General features: G+C 52.8%; 1 long non-coding RNA gene across 2 annotated transcripts; it reads right to left on the bottom strand.

The window, feature by feature from the left end:
• Positions 1–1,906: 1,906 nt before the first annotated feature.
• On the bottom strand, positions 1,907–12,189 carry LOC121349984. Of its 2 annotated transcripts, XR_005954621.1 has the most exons (4): positions 11,669–12,189; positions 11,095–11,193; positions 4,811–4,973; positions 1,907–2,332 (listed from the first exon to the last, which is right to left on the bottom strand). It is a non-coding gene; the product is annotated as an uncharacterized LOC121349984 (long non-coding RNA). The 2 variants fall into 2 exon arrangements; XR_005954622.1 differs by lacking the exon at positions 11,095–11,193 and having other exon boundaries at positions 11,669–12,185.
• Positions 12,190–12,373: the final 184 nt, after the last annotated feature.

The raw sequence follows: 12,373 nt of genomic DNA on the forward strand, positions 1-12,373 counted from the left end.
ACTCAGTATGGTGACACAGAGCATTTCAAACACAGGCTGCTTCACATTTCTCCGTGAACTCCTTTTGTAACTGTGTTGTTGGTTGTGTTGTTTTGGATATTCTGTAGTAATAAAGGCTCAAGGACTGAAAATGAACCGTTTCCCCCAGCTCTGGAGTCAGAGTTGGGATGGGCTGCCCAGGAGCCAGGGCAGGGAGGTGACCCCAGAGGCACCAAAAGGGCTCGAGGATGGCTTTGGCCAAGGTCTGTCCCCTCTGCAGCCACCGTGTGCAGCTGTGTCACCAGGTGTGACTGGGTCCCTGAACTCCTGCGCTGTGCTCAAACTGCCTCAAGCTGCTTCCCATTTAGATCATCAGGTGCCAAGGGGAGCCCTGTATTTTCTAATTAATCCTCTGACCAATGAAAAGCAGGGCCTTTCCTCCTCCCTCTTCTTCATCCTCTGCTTTTCCTGGCCATGTTAAAGTTGTACCTGAGGCCTGTGAGTGGGGAGGAAAGAGCCCTGGGAAGAGGATTTGGAAATGTTGGAATGTGTCAGCTTGGTGAGTTTTGGATTACTTCAGTACTGTTTGAGGATGGCCTCTGAGATGAAGCACAGATAAGCTGAAGGTTTATCAGCCTTTGGGATCTCCCCAGCACTCCTTCCCTTCAGATCACAAACTCCTTCTTCAGCAGGATGCCTCTGAATCAGTGTTGATTCTGTGAGTCCTCCTGCAGCAGAATTTCAGCTCCAGTTAAAACCAGTCCCACCAGGAATCCCGCAGTGCTCAGTGTCACCAGCTGAAAGCTGCAGGTCCCCGTGCCCTGCTGTGTCAGGGCCCTGCTCTGGGACAGCTCCGTGGCAGGACTGGCTCCAGGTGCTCCCAGCCAGGGTGGCCCTGTCCTGCCGGCCATGGGGACAAGCAGAAGCTGCTCAGGCAGGGACAGAGGGAGCCCTGGCAGCGGGGACAGTTGGCTGTGCTGTGCAGACAGATGGGGAGGGCTGCAGGCAGCCCTGGGCTGTTGTGTGCACGCAGAGTTGGGGGGTTTGGGGACCTCTCACCCCTCAATGAGTTGCTCTGAAAGTCTGATTTTCCTGCCAGACAAACATTTACCCATCTGAGCCTCAGTTCCTCCAGCAGCACTACTCCTGATTTACAACAGCAAAAGCCATCTCAGTTGTAACTTTATGTTGCCAGCAGAACAAAGATGAATTTTTCTGGGTTATGGGGCTCCCTTTCCCACAAACCCATCCAGGGTTTTGCAGGGCGAGACCCAGCTGGCCGCAGCTCCCTGAGTGCGCTGTGAGAGTGACTCCCCCGGGGTGGGATGGAGGCAGAGGCTCCGTGCAGCTCTGGGTAAGTCCTGCCTGGGTAAGTCCTGCCTGTGCCGGGCTGGAGTCCCGGTGCCGGCTGCGTGCAGGGAAACGCTGCCGGGGAGAGTCCCCAGCCCTGCCCGGCCAGGTGGGTGTTTTGCTGACTGGCTCAGTATCGCTCATCCCTTCCAGCCAAGGCGAGTTGCTGGAGGTTGCGTAAAGCAGAGCTCCCAAATATGTGAGAGCATTCCTGACTCCTTGCCCGGAGCCCACCAGTTCCTTTTGAAGATTGAGATAGGAGCGATGAAGGCGATTTTCACCCCGAGCACCGAAGGTCGTGTGAAAGCAGCGGCTGTTGGCACAGGGCTCCCTCGGGAGCTGCCCGGGCCCTGCTTTGTGCTCACTGAGCTGCTCTGGGGGCTGCGGGTGCCACAGGGGGTGTGACAGACCCCAGTGCCCGTCCCTGGGCCAGCAGCACCTGCCCCCTGCCCTTCTCCCTCATTCCCACCCTGGTCAGGACTGGGTCCCCTCCAGGGTGACTCCCCAGCCTCCAGCACTGGGAGTTCTCAGGAAAACACAGAGGAGCCCATTGCTTGTTTTAATTACTCAGCCTCTACAAAACTGGAAGCTTTCAAACCAATTTTAGTTAATGATCATCTTCCAATTCTTAGAACTCAGTACCACTAATTAGCTGCCCGTGAGCCAGCCCTGGCAGGCCAGCACAGGCCTGCTCATGGTGTGCAGAGTCTGAGGGAAATCCTGACGCAGGAATCCCACTCTGGCATCCCAGCTGGGGAGGAAGGAAAACTTCCCCAGTGCTCCTGGTGAAAAAGTGCCCACAGAGACAGAGATGCATGAAGAGGAGCAGCAGGCTGAGAGCTGAGTTGTGCAAGAGCTCTGGTATCCCCAGTGCTGGGTGGAGGGCTCTGCTCCTCACTTCTACAAACAACACCCAGTTTCTGTGTCTTTATTCGTGCTTATTCACTGCTTGCATCATCAGGCAGGCAGCTGAGGAGCTCGGTGTGTGGTGTGGCTCTGCAGGCTGTGAAGGAAAAACAGCATCCTGTGTTTTGTTAGGACACCCACGCGCCTGTCCGGAGGTGCCCTGCTGTGTGCTGGGCATGGGAGGAGAGGATTTAAGTCAGGGAAGTCAAACCCTGCCTGCATCTGTTTGTAAGTGTGCAAAGCTTTAATAAACCTGCTCAGGGTTCTCCCAGCTCTCATTTATTTCCTCAGGTAGTGCCTTGGGTTTATAGAATTAAATTTTAGGTGAGTTGGGCACTAGAACCCCCAGAGCTGTGGGAATGTCCTGGAATCATCAGCTGGAAAGTGGCCACAGAATCCAAGCTCAGTGCTCACAGACTTGGGATTTGCCCCAGTGAGCTGAAGGTTTGCTTGGCTTGGCTGGGAGTCCTGGGAATGCTGAGCCCAGGCATGAACTGCTGAATAACCAGCCTTTGGTAAAGCTGCTGCTCTGTGTCAGCCCCTGACTGACTGAATGGTGATTTTGCCTCCGTGTAGCTCTGCTCTTTGGGGCACAGCCCGGAGCAGCTCTGAGTTCATGCGCTGGTGTGGCATTGCAGGGTTGCTGAGCCACATGGCATAAAAGACTGAAGAAAAGCAGACCTGGGGTTCTTAGAAGGGATAAACAGGGCAAGAAGTGAGTGTGAATAACTGAAACATTAATGTTAGCTGAGCCTGACAACAACGAGCCGACGGGCACGGAGGGATCCCACGCGGGGGCTCTGCCTCCAGCCCGGATGGGCCCAGCCAGGGAACGAGTGACCAGGGATGGGTTTGTGGCTGCTCTGCCTCTGCCTCAGCAGTGCTGCTGCCAGGGTCGGCATCCAGCTCTGCTCTGCCAGGGGGCTGTGTTTAACCCGTTCCTCTCTGAGGTGGGTCCCTCCTCCTGCTTCCCCAGGCATTTCCTGACTCCAAGCTACAGGATGTGTTTCTTCTCCCGTTTCACTCAGCTTTGGGTGAGGAAGGCTCTGGTGAAGCCAGAGCAAAGGGGTGCTGGGGGTTCTGAGGCTGCTCTCTGCCCCCACCCTGTGCTCCCCTCTTCCCATCAAAGAGAGGAATTCTGCAGCTGGAATGTGTTGTACCAACAGTCAGTGATGTGAGTTTTACACACACACAACTCACAGAACCTGTTTGTCCAAAGCCCTGACAGTCAGTGATGCTTTAATGGCCTTTACACTGCAAACATGCTTTTATTTTTTCAACCTTACTTTTAAAAATAATATTGTAAAATATGAACAAGCCAAGCTGGACAAGGAGCAGGTAGTGAGGACTCCAGAGCTGCTGTGTGGCCTTCAGGGTGATGCTTAATCCTTCTAAGCCAAACTCTTTGGGAAAAGAAGAGCTTTGGGAAGGGCTATGGACAGCCTGTGATGTTTATTGTAAAAATCATGGATTTGCCATGGTAGAGACCCGGCTGCTCCCTCTCCAGACAGTGCTGGAACAGGACAGGGATGCCGAAGACCCAGCTGGGAGTCCTCCTGCTCTGCCACTGCCTGGGACAGCAGAGGGAGCAGGCTCTAACCCTGGCAGCTGGGTGTGGAGTGTTTGTGTTGTTTTCTGATAACAGGCTGGAGATCTTCCCTCCTCATATTTAATTTGCCCTTTCCTCCAGCCCTCTGTCCTTATCAAATCCCTCCTGGCATTGCTTCCCTCCCAGCTTCCTTTTCCCCAAACCCCTGATAGAAGATCCAGCTGCTGAGAGATGTAGTAAAGATTTCCCTGCTGGGTAAGGAGAGCCCTGGGCTTTCTCATGGGCTCATTCTTTTCCACGGTCAGGAATTTATTGATGATCTTAATCTCAGGCCTGCAACGTCACTGTGTGGTGACAATAAATGTTTTTGAACCATCTGCTGATGGATTTATTTGTCTTCCCATGAGGATCCCAAGGGGTGGGAGGCTTTGGGAGAAGGGAGTTTCTGTTCATGCCTTTTCATCCCTCTGAAGTGGTGGCAGGATGGAATAGCTGGGGTTGGCAGTTCTGGTTTCCTGGAAGCATTTTTACAAGCCTCTCTCCAGCCCTCATTCCCAGCCCAGCAGGGGAAATGGCCAGCTTTTATCCATGGTGAGTGTCCCTCACCATTCCTGCCCCCGGGGTCCCCACGTTTGGGTCTTTATCCTCAGTGTTCCTCTGGGGAGAGCTCGGGCACAAAACCAGCCCAGCCTAAAGCCTCTGCTTTAGGGGGATGTGAGGAATCTTTTTCCAGGTCAGGTGTGCTCTGGCTTCTTGCTCCATGCAATGGGGATAAGAAGTGGCCCCCACATCCCAGGGTGGTGCAGGTTTAATTACTGTTTGTAAATGTCTGGGAGATCAGCTGATAAAGGGCCCCTGATCCACTGCTCCAGGCTGTTCCCAACCCACACTGCCCTTCCAGGCACTTCCTGGGGACAACAGCCATCCCCTTTGGACCAGGACACAGGGGGACACTCTGGGATCACCCTCCTGTGATGGATTTTCATGTATCCCATGGCAGTGGGGTGTCTTCCAGGCTGCACTCACCTGGAAGGAGTTTTCTTTGCTTCCCTGGTGGGTTTGTGTGGCTGAGGCTGCAGATTCTGGAACAAACCTGGCATAAATTCCTTGTTCCTTGTTAGGTGGGAAGTGTTTGACTGGAAGGAAGATGTTGTTATTCCCTTGGTGAGGGAATCCATGTTGGGATGACCTACAAGACAAACAGGAAAGGGATGTAAATAGCAGCCCAGGCACTGAGGAAGGAGAGTGCATCCAGCAGGGAATGGAAAAGGAAAAGAACCGGTGTGACAGGAGCGTGTGGGGAGGCTGCTGCTGGACTGGAAAAGTGCTGGGCAGAGCTGATTTCCAGGGACACTGATAAGGCAACACTGAACTCAGTCCTGAGCCCAGGAACAAAAGCACCATTAGCAACTTCAGGCAATCAACAGGAGAGCTCCCAGCTGCTGTCAGCTGCCAGATAAACTCTGTGCCCTCACCCTCAGCAGGCAAAGGGCCAGGAGATCCTTTGAAGCTTGGTACATTATGCACCAATGTGGCTTCTCCTGAAGTCTGTGGCATTTCCAGTGTTGTGGGGTGTTCTGGTGATTCCTTGCAGCTACCCCAAAGTCCCAGGGTGGTTTCTGGATGGTTCTCCCAGCAGAGGTTCAAAGGGACCTTCCCAGTGTCCTGTGACACTTCATCCCAAATGCCCTGAGGAGCTCTGGATCTGTGTGTGCAGGTGCTCCCCGGGGCAGCAGCACCATCCTCCCTCCCAGCTCCAGGCCCACAGACATGGAGAAAGCCATTTCCCAAATGTTTCCAAATTAAATCCTCTTGTGGTTTGGGCCTCAGACACTGCCAGGGCAAAAGTGGTATTGCTTTGCTTGCAGAAATGGTGAGTTTCAGAAGGAAAAAGGGCTTGGGGATGCCTTTGAATTGCCTTTACCTGTAGGTGATGACCAGTAAAGGCAAACCCACATTTCAAAGGCAGATGTCTCCCTGTGAGTGGTTACAGCTGCCAGCAGCACTCACACCAAAATCTGGGGGAGCTTCCCAAGGGTAGGAAGAGCTCTCTGTGACTGCCCAGGACTTGACACTCCGGCAGGAAATGTCTGTGTGTGTGGCTGCTGTGTCCACAATCCTCCACCAGCTCCACGTGTCTGATTTTGTTCAGGGCCCCAGAGTTCCAGGAGAGGGAATTTCAGGAATCTGTGGTGCCAAGGGTTGTGTGTTACCCCAAATCACAGAACAGATCACAGTGACATGGGACAAAATCCTTCAGATTGCCAGGATGAAGCTTTACCTCCTGCAGCCTCCTCTGGGATTTAAAGCTTTTATTGTTGACTCTCAGCTTGACTTTGCTAATGAACTGTGATGAGAGGAAACATCTGATGGCCAGGCCTCATCAGTGATGTGGGAGTGTCCAGTTCAAGCTGGAGAGGAGAGGGGCAAGAAAACTCCTGTATTACAGATTCAGACACAAAATGGTGATGCTTTTTAGCTTTTTTTTTTTTCTTGTTTCCTATGGCAAGCTGGTGACATGCTGAGATGTTGAACTGCCTTTGTTGTAACACAGGGTTTGGTCCCAGAGCTGAGGATGGCTTTGAGGTCTGTTGTGACACTTTTTCCTTGTTTCTCACTCCTTTTTTTCCCTCTCAATTTTAATCTGTCACTCAAAAACAGATCCTCCAGTGACTACACAAAAGTTCCTTTTTGCTGAGTGAGAGCAGTGACCACGAAACTGCAGGATCTGTCCACCTTCTTCTTCTGAGATATCTCTTTGTCTATAGTCATAAATTATCAGCCACTGCCATCTTTTAAATAGATAGTTTCCTGTTCTGCCTCTTGTAGGTTAGATATTATCTCCCCCAGTAAATCATGAGTCAGTGATTAATTCAAGAAGGCCGTTCCCAGAAGCAAATTCTTACAATGTTAAAATTAATACGATGCGGAGCCATTATACCATGATAGAGAAAATAATTATGGCCTGCAAACCAGTTTAATCAACACAGAACATGCTGGGGCAGGTGCTCAGCCTGAGTCACTGCAGCAGAGTTCAGAGTCCCAGAGCAGGGGCTGGGAGGGAGCAGCACTGGGGCAGCTGAGCCCGGCACCGCTCCGTGGGCTCTCTGCACACCCAGACTGGGAGGGAAAACACCTCTGCTGATGTAGAAACACCATCAAGCGACTATAAAAGCATGAATTGCTTCAGGAACGTGCTTGCAGGCAGTTAAGGTGTCTCAGCTGATGAGTGGCAGCTTATTAAGCTGATTAAGTTGTGTGTTCAGTCGGTGTTAAGCAGCTCTGCGAAGTCATCGCATATTCCGGAGCGTGCCTCAGCACAGGGGATGGGGCTGCTCCAGGAGCACTGAGAGAGGGGACAGCTCACTGGGGAATGCCTCAAAACTGGGGAAAAACTCAAAAACTCCCTCTAGAAATAACAAAATCCTAAAGCAATCAGAGCTACAGCAAGACACCACACCAGGGACAAAGCAGCCCAGGAGGTGTGTGTATGTTATTACAAACATCTGATAATGGCTAATGACACTCGGAGTTCTGTTAACAGCTCCCACATCTCCAAACACCCTGAATTCCTGTGGATGAGCCCTTACAACACCCTGTGCAGCCTGGGCACCTGCAGGGCTGGGCAGCAGGCACAGAACAGTTAAGTGACTTGCACAAGGGTGAATCAGCAGGACTTGAGGAACTCAACCTGAAGGCAGGTGCTGAGCTGCAGGAACTGACACAGCTCCCCAGCAGTGCCACCAGGTGAGACCCTGCACTCCCTGAGCCCAGCAGTGCCACCAGCTGTCACCTGCCAGTGCCTTTTTTAGAGTTAGGGTGGCCAGAACCAGACCCACCACTGCTGGTATTATTGTATTTCCTGTCTTGCTTTCCAAGTCACACAAATTTCATGCTTTAATTTTAACTGTGCATCGAGGTAGGTGCCTTCACAGTTTCAAAATTTTCATCCTTTAATGCAAGCCTCCTGTTGCATGGAAAGCTGAGTGATTCTGGGGATGAGGAAGATCAAATTTCTCTGCTGTCTACAGGGCAATTTGTATAGACTGGGAGCCACAGCACATCTAAAATCCCACCTGTAACTTCTGAGCTGGGCCTAATTAATGCAGCATGTGGGCAGAATGCTTTATTTGCAGTACCACACCTTTCCTGCCTCCCTTCTTTTCCTGGGCTTTTCAAAAAGAGGACTGGGCAGGATTCTATTTATAGAGCCAAATAAATCCAGCCCTGCCTGTGTTGTACGTGATCCCTCCAGCTTTTCAGATGTGGTCCCAGGAAGGCTGAGTGCCCTTCATGTCCTACTTTGCCAATCCCAGTGGCAATTGGAAGGTCTGGAACCATAGAAGATAAAAGAAGAGCTTTATACTAACACAAATGTGAAATTATTCCAGTGCGTAGGATGGGAAGAGCTGAAGTTCCTGGTCTTTAGGAACATTGTGTGAACTTCATTAATTGTCTTGTCTGCCAATTACCAATGGAAAACACTCTGGAGCGGCCTTGGTTCCGTTCTGGTGACCTGAGAGCTGGATTCTGGCAGTGATCTGATGTCCCCTCCCCAGATGGCACAGGAGGCAGAGCACAGGGGAAGGCCTGGGACTGAAGAATGAGACAATGGCAGCTGAGGGGCAAACGAAGCAGTTGGGACATAACTGCACTCATGCAGACATGAGGATGATGGGGTTTAACTGTGTTTGGCAGGAGCAAGAAGGAGCAGGGAAGAAGCCAAGCTCAAAGAAGGGGAATGGATGAGCCAAGGGCTGATTAAAAACCCCATCCAGATGGAACCTGTGCTTGGCCACAGCAGCAGCAACCCTGGAATGACTCAAACCCCTCAAGGAACAACCAGGAATGGCTGGGAGGGGAATGGAGGCTCCTGCTCTGCTTGGCCTTACAAAAGGCTCAGGGGAAGAGTGGCAGGGAGTGGGCAGGCAGTGCTGGCTGCTGCAGAGGGTGCTGATTTACAGTGAGATCACAGGGAACTCCTCCTGCTCTTTCTCCTCAGCTGAGCTGTTCCTGGCTGCATGCACGGACAAGTGGAACGGTGCTACTATGGTGCTAAAAATAACAAACCCCAAATATGGGCCATGCCATGAAAACTGGGAGAGCTTTGCAAGGAATCAGACCCCAAGGAATCAGTCTTCTGGTGGATTCAGCCTTTCCTGTAAAAATGCCCCCTGAGTTATCAAGCAGGTGAGCACAAATCATCTTTTCAACTTATTTTTCTTTGTAGGAAAACGCTTCAGGACAGACCAAAATTTGAGGAGTGTGCTGCAACTCCATAATTTCAGCAGAGCTGCTGACTTGGGCTGCTCCAAAGTAACAGGAGATTTCTGAAGATGTGGTCTGAGGGTTCATCTGCAGGGAGCAGGATCCTGAGCCAGCTGTTCCTTACCAACAACCAGGACCAGAAGAGAGCCTGCACTGCCCTGGCCACAGGGTCCATCTCCACGTGGCCTGCCATGTGCTTGAGGTTGTCCAGCCCGTGCTCCGTGGCCAGCGGGGTTGTGCTGAGGGAAGCAGGACCTGCTCAATTCTGCTGGAGCCAATTATTAAAATTGCAGCAGGTTTCCAGAGCAGCTGATAAAAAACTGCATCTGCAAGCTCCTTCTGCCTTTGTGCTGCCAGGCTTGGCTGCTGCTGCCCAGCCTGGAGGGCTGGATGCAATCCCTGCCCAGCCAGGGCAGCTCCTGCTGGGCAGCACGTTCCTGATTCCTGCCAGGACAGCACGTGCTGGGGAAAGGCTCCGGAGCCCTTCTCCCCTCTGTGCATCCAGCTCTGGGTTTGGCACATCATCATCACTCCACTGCTGCTGAGGGTAACTGGAGATCAGGCACCTCCACACCCTGGGAGATTCAGCTCCTGCATGCCTCAGAGTGCCAGCAATTGTGTTTGGGTGATGCAAGGGGCACGGTGCTGCCAGGGAAACCCAGCAGCAGCAGCTCCCAGTGCCTGGCTCCTGCAGGGATGTGTGCAGGCAGGGGTGAAGTGGCACAGTGACACAAGTGGGTCAAGTCACCTCTTGGGTGTTCTAGGTCAGGCACTGAGAGACAAATAAGCTCTTTCCACTGCCTAAATTACAAGTGGGTAACTTCCTGTCCTGGCATTTATCCCTGACTCAAGGAATGTGCTCCACAATGGCTGAGGGGGACACAGCCAAGTCCTTCAGGTGGGGGAAACAAGTCAGCAGCCCCCAAAAAGGCCTGGTGTTGATGGGACCAGTGCCTCCCCTCCTGACCTGCTGCAGGAACTCTTCTCCAGGGATAAAGCCTAGGAGAGAAGCAGCCAAGCCCTTGTGTAGTTTGTGGTTTGGCCTGCTGCCCACTCTGCCCTTCAAGCAGGAAATTCTCAAAGGGAAGGGAGTGCTTGGAGAAGCTCCCTGCAGACTCTGCCTGCCCTGCTTTAGTCACAGCTCAGCAGCAGGTCAGCTGGCTCTGCTGGAAGCTGACCAGGCAGACTGATGGCGCCTACAGAAAGTCTTTAAGCAATTTCTCCACCTTGATCATTTTCCCCTTTTTTTTTTTTTTTTGTCCTTTACGTCCTTGATTGCTGTTATTCAACCCTGAGATAATGCACTCCTGATATCACTGAGATGGGAGTGACAAGCAAGGAGCAAGAGATCAAAGGAAGGAGAAGAAAGAGAAGATGCTAAAGGCAGGAGAAGAAAGAGTGGAAGATGCCAAACACTTCCTTGATTTACCTGCTTTACATACCGGGTACCGAGTTTCAGAAATCCTTCCTGTACGTAATTTTGGGAGTTCTGGGGTTACCACGTAGTCCCCAGACAGCGGGAGGCTGTGGAAGGGATTCCTCCTTCCCCCAGCGGAGGAAGCGGCTGGGAAGCTGCATGCAGAAAGCCCAGGAGGCCCTTGGCACCCGCGAGCGCCGGCTGGGAAAGCGCTGCGGCTTTAACGCATCCTTCTGCTTCCCTCTGCTGGTGGGAGCAGAGGGAATTCCTGAAACCTGGCATCCGCCGAAGGGCAGCAAGCGGGGACAGCAGTCACCCTGGCGGTGTCCCCGCACAAGGAAAGGCAAGGTGTGCGTCCTGCAGGGCTCACACACAAACAGGGACAAACAGGGCAGCGCTGCTGGGGACACAGGGAGGTGGCAGCAGTGACAGCATCCACCTGCAGCCATTTCCAGGCCTAATCCACTCATGCTGCATTGGAATTTCTCCTACTGTTATCAGTCGTGATTATAAAGTTAATTTAATGACCCTGATCTAAATTTGGTTGCTGTTTTTGTCGCAGATCGGGATCATTATCAGTGGCAAATAAAATCCCTCATAAACGTCAAACATTTTTGTTACTCACCTGGTTATAATGAAATCTCTTTCATTGAGACTGAAATCTCTTTTTTTTCCCCCAGTTTGAGATCCCTTTCCTGTGGTGTTTATAAGGAAATCTTGAAACCTAAGAAGAGCAGCCAAGGATAACAACACTGAATAAGGAGATGGAGGAAAGATGTGAACACAACAGCAGCTCTCCTTTGAAATGGGATGTGTGAGATAAAGGCAAATCCAACATTAATGCAGTATTCCTGCCAGAAAACCAGCAGTCACTCCTGCATTTCATTTCCCTGGTTTATTTAAAAATACCCTTGGAAGCATTGCTGTTGATGAATGTTTTCTTTGATTGCATTTCTTATTCCCTTGTGCTGGTTTATCCCCAAGAGGAAGAATGCTGGGCCTGGAACTCTTTTAACCCACTGTGACTACAAATAATTCCAGATACCCTTTGATTTGCTCCAGAAATGAAGCCTGGTTGTGCTTTGAGTGGAAAACCTTGCCGTGGTTGATGTTTTCTCCCTTCAGCCCTGCACTCACTGTGCTAAGTGCTGTTTATTTGCAGGACATGGCCCCGAGTGCTGCTGCTCTGCCACAGGTACCTCGTGTATCCCTGAGCTGGAAAGGCGGGATCCGGTCACAGCCCACACGTCCAGCGTCACCACTCAGGCCAGAGCCGGGATTTTGTTTCTAAGCTCGGTCCCGGCTCCGAACGCGCAGCAGGGCCGAGGCTGCAGAGCTGGCCCAGCTCAGCCATGGCCTCTGCTGTCTCCAGAGAGAGAACCCGGCGCTCGGGGCGATGGCTCGGGGAGCCCAGGTGAGGGATGAGGTGAGGCCCTGAGGCGGCGCCCTCCGGGGCCTCGCCTCAGGCTTCACCTGGAGGCGCCACCGGAAGTCGCCTCACGCCCCAGCCCCGCCCAGGTGAGGCCGCGCGGGGCGCGCTGGGAACGACGGGTGGGTACCTGAGCTGCTGAGGCGGCGCGGGGGGCACCGGGGAGGTCCCCGACCCTGCTCAGGGGCGGTGTGCGGTCTGTGTCCGCCCGTTCCTGCCCGTACCTGCCCGTTCCGCCCCGGCCCTCGGCGGCACCGGGAATGTGGACACCCGGTTGCCGAGACAACAGCCGCCTCATCTCTCCTCCAATCACCGTGCCTGTTACTCTGAGCGCTGCCGCAGGCACCCAATCACAGGCGAGCTCTCAGCGCCACAGCGGCTGCTTTAAGGTGGGTCGGCGGGAGCGCTTTGCGCATGCACTTTAAGGTGGCTCCGGCTGCTATTCGCGCCACGGGGAGGGCGGGAGGAACGGGTA

The sequence above is a fragment of the Pyrgilauda ruficollis genome, unplaced genomic scaffold (assembly GCF_017590135.1).
Source record: "Pyrgilauda ruficollis isolate IOZ18807 unplaced genomic scaffold, ASM1759013v1 scaffold149, whole genome shotgun sequence".
Taxonomy (NCBI): Eukaryota; Metazoa; Chordata; class Aves; order Passeriformes; family Passeridae; genus Pyrgilauda; species Pyrgilauda ruficollis.